The following is a 14,852-nucleotide window of genomic DNA, read 5'->3' on the forward strand; positions in this document are numbered from 1 at the left end:
CTTGCATTGACAAATTTAAAAACAGTTACCACCCCTCAACCATCAGGCTCTTGAACAAAAGGGGACAGCTACACTCATTTAAGGACTCAGTTATGTTGTTATTTCATGCTTGTTATTTATTGCTATTTATTTGTATCTGCATTTGCACAGTTTGTTTACAGTTAGCAGTTACTATTCTATGGTTTTGCTAAGTATAACTGTAGGAAAAGAATCTCAGGGTTGTATGTGGTGAAGAGTATGTACTCTGAAAATAAGTTTTACTTTGAACTTTGAACATGGAGGTAACGACAATGTTTCAGTCCCAGATGAGCTCAATTCCTTTTACGCTTGTTTTGACTGTCAAAGCATTCAGAAACTCCCTCAGCCCCCAGTGACCCTGTGACTTCAGTCTCTGAGGCCAGCTTGCCTACAATCACAAATGGTCAACAACAAATGCTAGTTTATTGGTTCTTCTCTCAACCCTGTAATATCTGGACAATGAGGGTGCATATATCAGGATGCTCTATATTGACCTCAGCTCTGCATTCAATATTATCCTCCCCTCAAAACTAATCAATAAGCTGCAAGACTAGGTTTCATTACCTTCTTGTGTAATTGGATCCTCAACTTCCTCATTTGCAGACCCCAGTCAATTTGAATTGGCAACGACAATTTCTCCATCAGTTCAGGTGCACCACAAGGCTGTGTGCTTAGCCCCATTCTCTACTGGCTTTACAATTATGACCATGTGGCTATGCACAGCTCTAATGGCATATTTAAATTTGTTGACGACACCACTGTAACCACTCTCCCCAATAGCCTTAGCAAATCTCCCTGCCAGGATACTAGTCCCCCTGGGATTCAAATGGAACCTGTCCTTTTTGTACAGGTTACACCTGCCCCAAAAGAGGTCCCAGTGATCCAGAAATCTGAATTCCTGCCCCCTGCTCCAATCCCTCAGCCATGCATTTATCCTCCACCTCATTCTATTCCTATTCTCACTGTCACGTGGCACAGGCAGTAATCCCGAGATTACTACCATTGTGGTCCTGCTTCCCAACTTCCTTCCTAACTCCCTGCAGTCTGCTCTCAGGACCTCCTCCCTTTTCAAACCTATGTCGTTGGTACCAATATGTACCACGGCCTCTGGCTGTTCTCCTTCCCACTTCAAGATATTGTGTACACGATCAGAAACATTACGGACCCTGGCACCTGGGAGGCAAATTACCATCCATGTTTCTTTCCTGCGTCCACAGAAACGCCTGTCTGACCCCTTAACTATAGAGTCCCCTATCACTGCTGCCATCCTTTTCCTTTCCCAACCCTTCTGAGTCACAGGACCAGACTCTGTGCCAGAGGCATGACCACTGTTGCTTCCCCCAGGTAGGCCGTTCCCCCACCAACAGTACTCAAACAGGAGTACTTATTGTTAAGGGGTACAGCCCTTCCCTCTCCTGATTGTTACCCACTTATCTGTTTCCGCAGGCAGATAACATAATTTGTAGGACTTTGATTTTATAACTGGATTAGTCTTGTATTTATATTAAGACAAGGTGTCTAGAAAAACTCATACTCTCTGGAAAGATTGAGCAGAGCAAACCCAGAGGAGGACCTTGGCTTATGTACATCAAAAGCCTAGCCAGGTGGCTACACACCGAGGAAATGGAAGTCATCCAAAAAACGAGGGGTAGATCTATATGGAAAACCATGGTCACCAACGTCCGCATCCGATATGGTACCTAGACAGACAGACAGGTGTCTTTTATGAGTTTGTATTTTAAAGCAACATTTTGGAGAATGATGTTTGCCATTTGACTGTGCCTGGGTAAGTGATCAGATTGAGTAAAACCACTCCTACTGCAGGATCCTGTAACATGTTGGATTACTTCCGGTTTCTCTTAGCATTTTCTGCATTTATCATCTTGAATCTGTTGATCTTTTATTACGTATATTTGATATTTTTGGTATTAACCACTTGGTCCTTTATTATAGTAAGAAACCCATCTGTTTCTAAGGAAGAGATCTCCAACTTTGAGCTAGTCCTTGTTGAAATATTGTCTGTTCACATGGTGGGGATATCTTCCATGAAGGGTCAAACACTTCTATTGGTTAACTTTTTCTTTTATAATGATAATTTCTTTATTTTTCTGGTTTATGCTTTCATTTAAGTTTAGTGAGGTGTACTTCGTATCAGAATTGCCTATGTTTGCGTGGAGTGCAAAATGTTGTTTTCATTAATGAAAGTATGTCCTTAGAAGTTGTATCTGTTGTATAATTTATTTATTATTATTAATATAATTATAACTTCTTTTTGTATTTTTACAATTTGTTGTCTTTTCCATGTTGTTTGTTTGTCTATCTTGTTCTGTGTGGTTTTTCACTGATTCTGTTGTGTTTCTTTGTATTTACTGTGAATGTTCACAAGGAAATGAATCTCAGGGTTACATATGGTGACACGTATGTACTTTGAATATAAATTTACTTTGAACCTTGAACTTTGGTACTTCCGTTGCTTCTTTCTTGCAGGAAGGCAGAGGGCACAGACCTTTAGGATTGCTTTTCCTTGGCATTCCTCTGAGCATCTTCTGAAGGGCAGCATTTACAATTAAGATGGAAATCCCAAAATATATGGAGCTGCAGCATTCAGAAACAGATGACATGCACAAGAACTTTAATAAAGCAAATAAATCTATGGCCTGATATAGATGGGTCAGCAGGCATACGAGTGAGGAAAAAGTTGCCACAGTGGCTGCCTAAGAGATTGAAGGACAAGCAAGTACTATGCAGATTGCAGACTTCAACATCAGCCTTTGAAACTGCCTGACAATGAAATATCAATCTTCCTGGACAATCTGTCAGCAAATATGTGGAAGGAAACTTCTACCTTGGCTGCCAACTTCAAGACATGGAGCTTTTTTTCTGTAATGCCCAATTATTCTCAGAGTTTTTGAGTTAACACTAACAATCACTGTTGCTTCCCTCTTTGTGTTCCAATTCCAAACAACCCATTGCTTTTTTACAAAAGGGTTTAAAATAGGATTTTGAATCTCTGCACTGAAACTGGCCTCTTGACAGCTTCCTTTACTTCCTCCTCCTAAATATTTTCTGACTTTCAATGCCGCTAGTCATCTTAAGATTTACTCCATTTTAAATCCTCCGGCAGTCCCACTGCAGGATCTTTGCCTCCATACCTCTGATATAAAGCAATGTTTTTCAGATAGAAGCTTACTACAGACCTCCAAAATTCTGTGCAGGTAAACTGAAGCAGACTTTTCAAAGAAGCAACACATGAGCAGTTGAAGTTATCATCCAATTGCACTTTTGATTAGTATGCAGGGATGATACTTTCTGAAATAGAACTCTGACAGTATTTATATATAAGACCCTGGACAGACTTTTCCAGGTATACCGTGTACAGGTTTGTTCTCCTCTCATAAAGAAGGTCATTCTTGTGATGGAAAGAGTGCAACAAAGGTACACTAGATTGATTCTTGGGATTGGGAGATTGATGCATGAAGAAAGATTAAACACATTATCTAGAAATGAAGAAATGAAAGGTCACCTTATTAATAGGTGTAAAATTCTTGCTGACTGCACAGGTATGTAGAAACGGTGTTCACAGCATGAAATTAAGGCTTCAGACATTCTGAAAAGAAATAATAAGAGTTTTTTTCACCCAGTATGTAATGAATACTTGGAAATTTCTATTCAAGTGGTTTGTGTTAGTTCAGTTACTGAACATGGGGCTAGCCGCGGTGGGTGGCACTGAAGTAAAAGATCAGTCATAGTCTTTATGTTCTGATGAATGGTCTCAGCCTGAAATGTTGACGCTTAATTCCTTTCCATTGATGCTGTCTGACCTGCTGAATTCCTCCAGCATTTTATATGTGTTGCCGTGATCTTTGTGAATGGTGCAACAGGTGTAGGGAGTCAGAAGTTCTATTCTTCCTCTTTCACATGCTTTTATGTGAACTTCGGTAGAGGATTCATGATTCACCAGCGTATGATACATATAATGGAGCAGGTAAAAGACAAAAATACATTTGTAGTGATGTATGTTAGCTGAAAATTGTGATGCATTTGATTAGTAGAGCCATTAAGTCTCAAATCCATTCCAGAATAAGAAAAGATACCATTCTCATTCATAGAATGAGGTGAAAGGTCCAGGTGAAAGGTGTGAAGGTAGGTAAGACACATGGACCAGGTGGTGTAAGTCCCAGGGCTCTGAAAGAGGTGGTCGAAGAGATTGCCGTGGCATTAGTAATAATCTTTCATGAATCACTGGATTCTAGAATGGTTCCGGAAGACAGGAAAATTGCAAATGTCACTTCACTCTTCAAGAAGGGAGAGAGGCAGAAGAAAGGAAATTATAGGCCAGTTAGTCTGACCTGTGGTTTCAGGGTACTCAGTGGTACATGATAAAATAGGCCATAGTCAGCATGGTTTCCTCAAGGGAAAATCTTGCCTGACAAAACTATTGGAATTCTTTGAAGAAATAACAAGCAGGATGGACAAAGGAGAATCGATTGATGTGAACTTGGATATTCAGAAGGCGTTTGACAAGGTGCCACACATGAGACTGCTTAACAAGATAAGAGCCAATGCTTTTACAGGAAAGATACTAGCATGAATTAAACACTGGCTGATTGGCAAGAGGCAAAGAATGGGAATAAAGGGAGCTTTTTTGGTAGGCTGCTTGTGATTAGTGATGTTCCCTAGGGGTCTGTGTTGGGACTTCCTTTTTTGTTATATGTCAATGAATCGGATGATGGAATTGATAGCTTTGTGGCAAGGTTTGCAGACAATATGTAGATAGATAGAGGGGCAGATAGTTTTAGGAAGCAGAGAGGCTACAGAAGGACGTATACAGATTAGGAGCACGGGCAAAGAAGTGGTAGATGGAATACAGTGTTGGGAAGTGTATGGTCATGCACTTTGGTGGAAGAAATAAAAGCATAGACTATTTTCTAAATGGAAAGAAAATTCAAAAATCTGAGGTGCAAAGGCACTAGAGAGACCTTGTGCAGGATTCCCGAAAGGTTAATTTGCTGGTTGAATTGATGGTGAAGAAGGGAAATGTGATGTTAGCATTCATTTCAAGAGGACTGGAATATAAAAGCAAAGGTGTAATTTTGAGGCTTTATAAAGCACTGGTGAGGTCTCACTTGGAGTATTGTGAGCAGTTTAAGGCCCCTTTTCTAGGAAAGGATGTGCTGACATTTGAGAGGTTTCAAAAGAAGTTCACAAAAAATGATTCCGGGACTGAATTCACATGAAACCGTGTAGACGATCCTGGACAATTAAATTAGAGCACTAAGAGCTAATTGACACTCAACAAGACACAACAATATGTCTTCAGTACAGATGAGGTAAATATATCCTCTGACAAAATACTTGGGTGCAGATAAGTTCAGGCAGTGCCATGCTAGCCTAATTCATTGCCTTATTCAATTCATGCTGATCTGGTTACTGTTAATCTCTATATGTAATAATTTATGTGTGGTTGAGTAAGCCTTTCTTCCGATGTCTCTGCAACACGTGCTACTTTGGCAAAATATTTAAATAAACGTGTACTTTGATAGGCTGTGTTTAATTTCGTATCCTAGCAAGCCTCTAAAAACAATGCTCTGGGATCACCCTAGATCTAAATGCTCAGACCTTTGCTGAAGAATTTAACCCAAAACCTCCTGAGTTAGAGATGTGTATTCTTTATTGAGCCAGGATTCTGTGTCTTTTCACAGAATGTTTGGAATTGTGGCATCTAACAATTTGGTATTTACATCCAAAAAAAAATCCAGGTTCAAATGAAGGACTTATCCCTTTGACTTGAATTAGTTTGTTTGAATATAACTGCATTTTTTGGCGAACATAACTCATGTCAGTGAGAACCAGTAGCTATGCTAATATGTTTTCATTATAGAATACTAAAAGCTTAATTAACCCAGTGCAATAAGCATGTAATATTATTTTACTTTTACAATTGCAGAGGACCAATAAATCTCCATCTGCAGAAAATAAAGTACTTGTAGAAAAATGTTCTCTGACATTGATTGAATAATACCGACAGCATTATGTTTCTCTTCAAACACGAAGTTTAAAACAGATGGGAAGTAAAGTAATGAACACAAAAGTGCTTGAATTAAAAGTTGTTTCACTGCTGTTTGTGTTGCCAGAAATGCTCCCTATGGATACAGTACCTTTTAAAGTCCCCTTTGTGAAGGTCAGTGCACAAGTTGAATGGTTTCTTTATACAATCTGCTCCCTGAGGGAATATGTTAATCATGTGATGGATAGTTTGGTGGTTTGGGTATCTAATTTTAAATTTAGTCAAATGTAATTACATTGAGGTGTGTGGAAACCAACCAAAATTTATCTTGAAAACAGAGGTTTATTGGATAATTCAGTGAAAGCAAGTCAATGCTGTTTACTCTTTGTTGACATTTTCAATATTTTCACACATTATTTTCAAGGGTGGTGAATAAAATTGAGTACATGAGGCCTTTAGGTCCAGTGAAGATGAAGCATTTATAGAGAGAGTTTTTTAAGGTGTTAGTTTTCTTCAAAAGAAAATCATCACGACCTATCCATCTGGTATAGCATAAATGAATTAACAGATAAAGTTAATGAAATGTAAGGGAGTTACAGCAAAATACTATATTGCACTGTGCAGGGAACTTTAAAATGTCTAAACAAGCTAAGAATAATTCCTAAATCCTGATTAAAATTGTACTACTTCATAAAATATACAATCAAAAGTCACTAATTTCATTCCTGCTGATAATATACTTTGAACAAAGAACTATTTAATGCAAAGAAAAGTTTCCTAGGAACAAACTACATGAGTTTTATATACTTTCTCGCAAAAATGTGTTGGTTACTTTACCAGCATTAATTTTCTCCTTGTTTCTGAGGGAAGAGGAAAGGATAATGGGAAGAATGGTAGGCAGGAAGTACAGTAAAGGTTTTGAGGGAGAAGTTTGCCTATGATTGCTAGTATTAAACACATAAATATGTTGTGCTTATCTTTTCTGCTTCTGTGCAAAATCACTAGAACTAAAAATATGGTGGTAAATGCAGCTAAAGACAAATTTCTTCATGCAACCCCATCCCCACACTGCCTGTGTCTCCAAGGATCACCTCCCATCTGTGATGTTCTTGCATTTTTGCTCACCAATCAGTTTTGTAGGCAAGGCTCTTAAATTGCTTTCTGTTTTCTGACACAAAAATTAAAACAGAAGATGAATAATCCTCCTGAGCACTTGATAGTAATCAGGCTGTGAATCTGAATAAAGAAGATACCTTCAGCTGTTTGCTTCTGAAGTAAATGGTGGGCAGGAATAATTATGGAGTTTGAAGCTTGACATGAAGGCTGGAAAGTGTTCTCAAGGAATCTTCTTTTCTGAATATTGGTGTTAGTGATTGAGATTCCCAAATTTGAATGTTGCTGGGCACTATAACAATATGGAAAATAAAACTGCTGGAAGAACTCATTAGGTTATGTGTTTCTATTGTGGCTGCGGTGGCTCCGAACCGACACACGCTGTTGATCCAAAATGTCAACTATTCCTCTGCCTCCCACAGATCCCACTTGGCCTGCTGAGCTCCTCCAGCAGCTTGTTTTCTTGTTCCAGATTCCAGCACCTGCAATCTCTTGTGTCACCACTATAATGGCAGATTATGTTTTGTGAGGATTGATGCAGAGAATTGGTCTGTAATGTTCCAACTTGATGCCCAACTGAAGGACTGACATCTTTGGTTTTGCCCAAAAGGACTAGCCCTGGAGCTCAAGATTATAAAGTCACAGAGTCGAAAAGCGCAGAAGCAGGTCCTTCACCCACCATAGCCAATACTATCTATACTTATCCCATTTTCCAGCTCCTGGTCCATAGATTAGAAAAATTTGGTAATTCATATGTTCATCTGCTTCTTCAAATGCTTCGTACATGCTTAGAAACTACCTGCTTCCGTCGCCTTGTAAGACCGCTCCTTCTTGATTTCAACCATACTCTGGCTGAAAAAAAATCCTAACTCAGGTCCCTTCTGAACTTTACCTTAAGCCTTTTCCTTCTCATCTTAGGTGCCTCTACCATGAGGAAATGTTTCTTACTATCTACAAAATCTATGCCTCTCAAACTTCTGTGTATCCTATGTTTCCTGTCAAATGCCTTGCAGAATATCCACAAAACCCATATCAGTTGCAAAATATTCTCATCAATACATTTAGCTACCTCTCCAAAACTTTCAACTAAATTTGTCATTGTTTTTCTCAGACAGAAGGTAAGCATCTTTCCTTTGCCAGTTGATATCTCCAGATTGAAATTGACTTGTTTCTATTCCATTTGTGTGGGCTTGAAGAGACAGGTAGATGTGTGGACAGTTTGTGAGGAGATTAGTATTGGTTATACTGAACCTTGTACTTCTGGACTTGAGTCATTGGTGAAATTCTGAATGTGCCTTCCCAACATTGACTGCGCAGGGCTGGACATTTTCAAGAGCTGGTGAGAATGATGAGAATGGTGAGAATAGTCCTAGAATTGCTCCCTCTAACCATCTGGTAATCTCTTGAATGACCTGGCCAGTCCATAGGATCTGAGTGTATACATAACCTTGATTCTGAGACCTGAATTTGTTCCAGACAAAGTTCCCTTACTTTGCCAATGGATTTGGAGAATTTTGTCAAGGCAGATTCGATGTCTGCTGTTTTGAGGTACCCTCTCAATGTAGTCCTCAGAGATGTACAGATTGATGGGGTTCAGTCCTATCCACTCGACCATGAGCTTTACGTTGGTTTTGAGGCCATGATCTTTAATCTTTTTCCTCAGGTGTGTTTAGATGTGATACTCAAAGAAGTGAGATCCAGGGATGAGGAGGATTCAGGACAAGATGTACTTGAGAAAAGAGTGAGTGAGGAACCAAGGACAAGGCAGTGGATTAAGGCATGAGCCATCCATCTGTGTGTCTCACACACACACACACACACACACGCACACGCACACGCACACGCACACACGCACACCAGAAGAGCTGGAATGTCTGGTCTTTCATCTGAAATAAACTGTGATCAATTTAGCAGTGACTTAGACTACTGCAGAATTCCAGCTGAGAACCTGCACTGTTAGATTAGGTAAATATGTTGCTTCTGTACTAGGACTATTCAGTGGCTATCACACTGTTAAAATAAGATTCAAGAATAGCAAGTTTTGACAAAATTCGCAGAAACTACATCATGCTAACACCAGTTCTAAATGGCAAGTCCATCAGAAAATCCTAGAGAAATTCCAAACATTTATTGTAGCAATGACTGGAATTTCAAGAAATTATTTGGAAGGTACAAGATATATACATCCCAAAGAGGAAGAGGTATTCTAAAGGCAAGATGACACAACCATGGCTAATAAGAGGAATCAAAACCAACATAAAAGCCAAAGAGAGCAAAATAATAGAGCAAAAATTAGTGGGAAGTTAGATGATTGGAAGCTTTTAAAAACCAACGGAAGGTAACTAAAAGAGTCATCAAGATGGTAAAGATGGGATACAAAAGTAAGCTAGCCAATAATATTAAAGAGGATACCAAAAGTTTCTTCAGAGAAATAAAGTGTAAAAAGGAGGTGAGAGTGGATATTGGACACCTGGAAAACAATGCTGGAGAGGTGGTAATGCGGGACAAGGAAATGGTGAATGAATTGATTAAATATTTTGCATCAGTCTTCACTGTGAAAGATACTAGCAGTATGGTGGAAGTTCCAGGTGTCAGGAGTATGAAGTGTGTGAAGTTACCATTACTAGAGAGAAAGTTCTTGGGGAACAAAAAGGTCTAAAGGTAGATCAGTCACCTGGACCAGATGGTGTACACCCCAGAATTCAGAAGGAGGTGGCTGAAGAGATAGTGGTGGCACTAGTAATGATCTTTCAAGAATCACTACATTCTAGGATGGTTCCGGAAGACTGGAAAATTGCAAATGTCGCTCCACTCTTCAAGAAGGGAGCAAGGCAGAAGAGAGGATATTATAGGCCAGTTAGTCTGATCTCAGTAGTTGGGAAGATAGCAGAGTCGATTATTAAGGATGTGGTTTCAGGTTACAAGATAAAATAGGCCATAGTCATCATAGTTTCTTCAAGGGAATACTTTGCCTGACAAATCTGTTAGAATCCTTTGAAGAAATAACAAGCAGGATAGACAAAGAAGATTCAATTCATTTTGTGTACTTGGATTTTCAGAAGGCCTTTGAAAAAGTACCATACATGAGGCTGACTTACAAGTTACAAGTCCATGGTATTATAGGAAAGGTACTAGCATGGATAAAGCAATGGTGGATTGGCAGGGGACATAGAGTGGGAATAAATGGAGCCATTTTTGGTAGGCTGTCAGTGGCTAGAGGTGTTCCACAGGGGTCTATGTTGGGACCAATTCTTTTTTACGTTATATGTCACTGATTTGGATGATGGAATTGATGGCTTTGTTGCAAAGTTTGCAGATGATATTGAAGTTAGGTGGAGTGGGAGGTAGTTTTGAGGAAGTAGAGAGGCTACAGAAAGACAGATTAAGACAATGGGCAAAGAAGTGGCTGATAGAATACAGTGCCAGGAAGTGTATGGTCCTGCACTTCAGCAGAAGAAATAAAAGGGTTGACTATTCTCTAAATGCAGAGAAAATACAAAAATCTGAGATGAAAAGGGGCTTGGAAGTCCTTGTGCAGGATTCCCTGAAGGTTAATTTGCAGGTTGTCTCTGTGGCAAGGAAGGAAAATACGATGCTAGCATTCGTTTCAAGAGAACTAGAATATAAACACTAGGATAAAGTGCTGAGACTTTGTAAAGCACTGGTGAGGCCTCACTTGGAGTATTATGAGCAGTATTGGGCCCCTTACCCCAGAAATAATGAGCTGAAACTGGAGAGGGTTCAAAGGATGTTCACAAAAATAATTTCAGGGTTTGAATGACTTGTTATATGGAGAGCGTTTGATGACTGGGCCTGAATCAGAAGAATGAGTGGTGACCTAATTGAAACCTATCGAATGGTGAAAGGCCTTGTTAGAGTGGATGTGGAGAGGATGTTTCCTATGGTAGGAGAGACTGATCCTCAGATTAGAGGATGTCCTTTTTGAATGGGGCTGTGGAGGAATTTCTTTAGCCAGAGAGTGGTGAATCTGTGGAATTCTTTGCCACAAGCAGCTGTGGAAGCCATGTCTTTATGTATATTTAAGGAAGAGGTTGATAGATTCTTGTTTGGTCAGGGCATAAAGGGATACAGTGGGAAGGCAGGAGATTGGGGCTGACAGAAAAATAGGTAGGCCATGATGAAATGGCAGAGCAGATTTGATGGGCCAAATGGCCTAATTCTGCTCCTATATCTTATGGTCATTTATTTTATGTGCACATGTTGATACCTGAGTTATTTGACTAAGAATTTTGAAGGGTTTCTTCCTAATCTCCCACTGCAACTTCAACACCAGATCCATTGAAACTCTGGAGAAATGGCAGCAGCTGCTGTTTGTAATTCCTTTTGCTGCCAGATACTTTGCCAGAGCAAATGCTTACAGATTACTGCAATATTAGAGAGAAAAATGAAGGAGAAGAAAGGGCAACATGTAACTAATGGTTGTCAGTTTATTTTCCAGTCTCAAAAAATGATGAAATGAATGGTATGACTGTTATTGTTTCATTTATGTATATAGAGATACATCGTGGAACAGGTCCTTCTGGCCAATGAGACGCAATGCTGAGCAACCCACCTATTTATCGCTAGCCTAATCATAGGACAATTTACAATGATCATTTAACTTATTAAGCAGTACATTTATGGAATGCAGGAGGAAACCAGAGTACCTGGACAAAACCCGCATTCTTATGGCAAGGACGTACAATCTCATTATGGACCGTGTGGGAACGGAGGTCTAAACTCCAGAGCCCCATGCTGTATAGTGTCATGCTAACCACTCTGCTATGGTTTCCTTCAATTCCCCGTAATGCCTCATTTACATTTTGACAGACTTGGAATGGAGATTAGGATGTTGGTCACAGAATGCTTTCTACATCCCTTCATATTTATTGTGTTAGCCACTAAGTTACAGGTTACAAAGACTGAATAAAGTCTGAAATTTCCATTTTAATCATTAGCAAGCTTGTAAAGGTCAGTAGCATTTAAGCAGGTTGATTTGGCTGTGTACACCTGATTTCTGATCCTTTGTCTATTTTATGGCCAGGGTTCACTTACACACGTAAATGAAACTCACTTTAAATATTTAAATTGCTGCAACATTAATCGTAATGGGTGATTCTAATGCATCAGTGCTTGATTAGAGGTCTAATTACAATCACTAAATGTTAGTCCACAAGCCTGGAGATGGCTTTAGTACTTCCAAGTTTATTTTAATCTTGCATTTCCCATTCCATACGTTTCATTTTCACTTGCATTCGTTTCTATTTTATCTTTGCAGTGTAATGTGAGCTCATGGTTTTTAACCTTGATCTGGCATGCTACATGCTAGCACGCAGTTCTCCAGCATGCTACAGATTTAATTTCTAAATGTTGTCAGGATATTTAATGAACACCAGGTCATAGTGAATTATACCCAGTGTGGAATCATTAATATCGTGAAACAGTCATAAAATAGTCAAGCATCTAATTTACCAATACGGTTTCCAGTCCACTTGTGCTTTTTCATTTTCTATTTAGTTAATTGAAGGCTCCTATCAAAATAAACATTCTGTTTTCATGTGCCCTTCATATCTTTAGTTCTCTTCTTCCTGACTCTTATTAGTGTTAATTCTAGTGTTACTTGACTTTTTCACCAGAAATATTTAACCAGAGCAGTTTTTCTCTATGTCTCCCTCTCAGAGATTCACCATCATTTACCTTCCAAAGCCACCTCCACCTCACGCTCCACATCCTCCATATCCTCCATCCCAGCAGCCAGGACCACTTCCTTTTCTGTCTGCTTTGTCTTTTCTGAAAATTTTACCATGGGAACATTAATCATTTTTCAAGAAAATGACAACTACTTACAAAAGGAAAAGCAACCGAGCAACAATTAATCCTTCACACCAACCCATAAATCATCAGCATGAAGGCATGGATCTGAATTACTTACATAGAATGTGTATTTTATAGAATGCCAAGTAAAACATTGAAAATTATGACCCATCTTTACATCATATATTATTCAGCTTTGGGTCATATTACTTTTTAACTGTTCATACTCATACTTAATTTTGGGGACACAGTTGTGATAGTGAGTATGGATGAATGAACACAGCACTGAATTGAGCACATAAGTCAATTTACTTCTGTTCCCACTGCTTCTCAACTTCTCACCCGACCTAAGAGATATCGCTATTTAATTTTAGTGTTCTCTACTGGGCAGATTATTGATCTTATCAAACCCATTGTACAAAAGAGTGAGCATGGAGGGAAGGCTGGAATCGAAATTTTAATGTATACACCTTTTGTGTTACTTGTCTGAACAATTATTAGATGTAGAGCTCAGTCTGCAATGAATAATATGTTGTTATTTTATCATTTTGTTTGACAAAGTTGTTGAAATAGCGTATTTTTCCTACATTGGTGGACATAACCATTTTAATGCGGTTGATCAATCAGAATCAGATTTGATATCTCCAGTATATGTTGTGAAATTTATTTTGGCAGCAGTGCAATCAGATACATGATGAATAAATACAGAGAGATTAAACTGAGCTATATTATATTACATGTCTATTAAATAATTAAGTTAAAATAAGTAGTGCAAAATAAAAGAAATAAAAAAGTAGTGAGATGGTGTTCATGGATTCATTGTCCATCAAGAAGAGGTATTGGGGACAAATTGCTGCCACGTTATCATTCTCTGTTTTCTAAATGCAGCTTTGACAGGACCAAGGTGGAGGAAATGAACTGCAAGTCATGAAGTAGGTTCAAAACCTCCTGAATGATGCCTTTCAGGATGCTCACAGTTGTTCTCTGATAGAACAGTGGAAGCTACTCTGAGCAACTAGTTTGTTTTACTTTCTGTCTACTTAGACCACCCAATGTCCTTGATGAAGCTGTAGGGTAACATAGTGAGAGATAGATATGCAACAATACAATGGGGTTACAGCTGAAAGGAGAGAAAATAGAATGAGATATCCTCACAAAGACATGCTATCCACACAGAGTGTGTCATCCAAAAACAACATAACTGTGTTCATCTATGGGGTAGAAAGTTTCTTAAGAGAAATTGTCAAAGTTTTCAATGTTTCAATGATTCAATTTAGTATCAGAGAATGTATACAGTATACAACCTAAAATCCTTACTCTTTACAGATATTTACAAAACAGAGAGAAAAAAAAATGAAGGATGAGGGACAGAAAAAAAAGTTGGAACGCAAAGCCTCCTCCCCCCTCCCACACACAAGCATTAACCCTCCCCCTCCTCCCACTTATTCCAGCACAAAGCATCAGCCTGCCCCCACCACCCACCATACAAGCAATAGCAAGCCCCCAGAGACCATGATATATAGTCCATCAAAAACTACTGTTCATCGGCAGTTTGAACGGGGCACGACTGCGCAAGCAAGTCGGCCCGTGAGACAGCAGGAGAGTTTAAAAAGTAAGCAGATTAACGGCGCGGGCGACAGAGTACTGGAAGACAGAATAGGAAGGCTTTGGCTCAAGAGGCTTCGGCGAGCAGAGGCTGAGGATGAGCTTGCTCCCAGTGAGGTAAGGCTGGGTTAATTATTCCAATTAACTTAGGAGTAGGTAATGGAGGCAGCAGTTAGGGCAGTCGAGTGCTCCGTTTGCAGTATGTGGGAAGTCAGGGCGAGCACAATTGTCCCTGATAACTACACCTGTAAAAGGAGCATCCAGCTCCAGCTCCTGACAGACTGAGTTAGGGAAC

Source organism: Mobula birostris, chromosome 6, assembly GCF_030028105.1.
Source record: "Mobula birostris isolate sMobBir1 chromosome 6, sMobBir1.hap1, whole genome shotgun sequence".
Lineage (NCBI taxonomy): Eukaryota > Metazoa > Chordata > Chondrichthyes > Myliobatiformes > Myliobatidae > Mobula > Mobula birostris.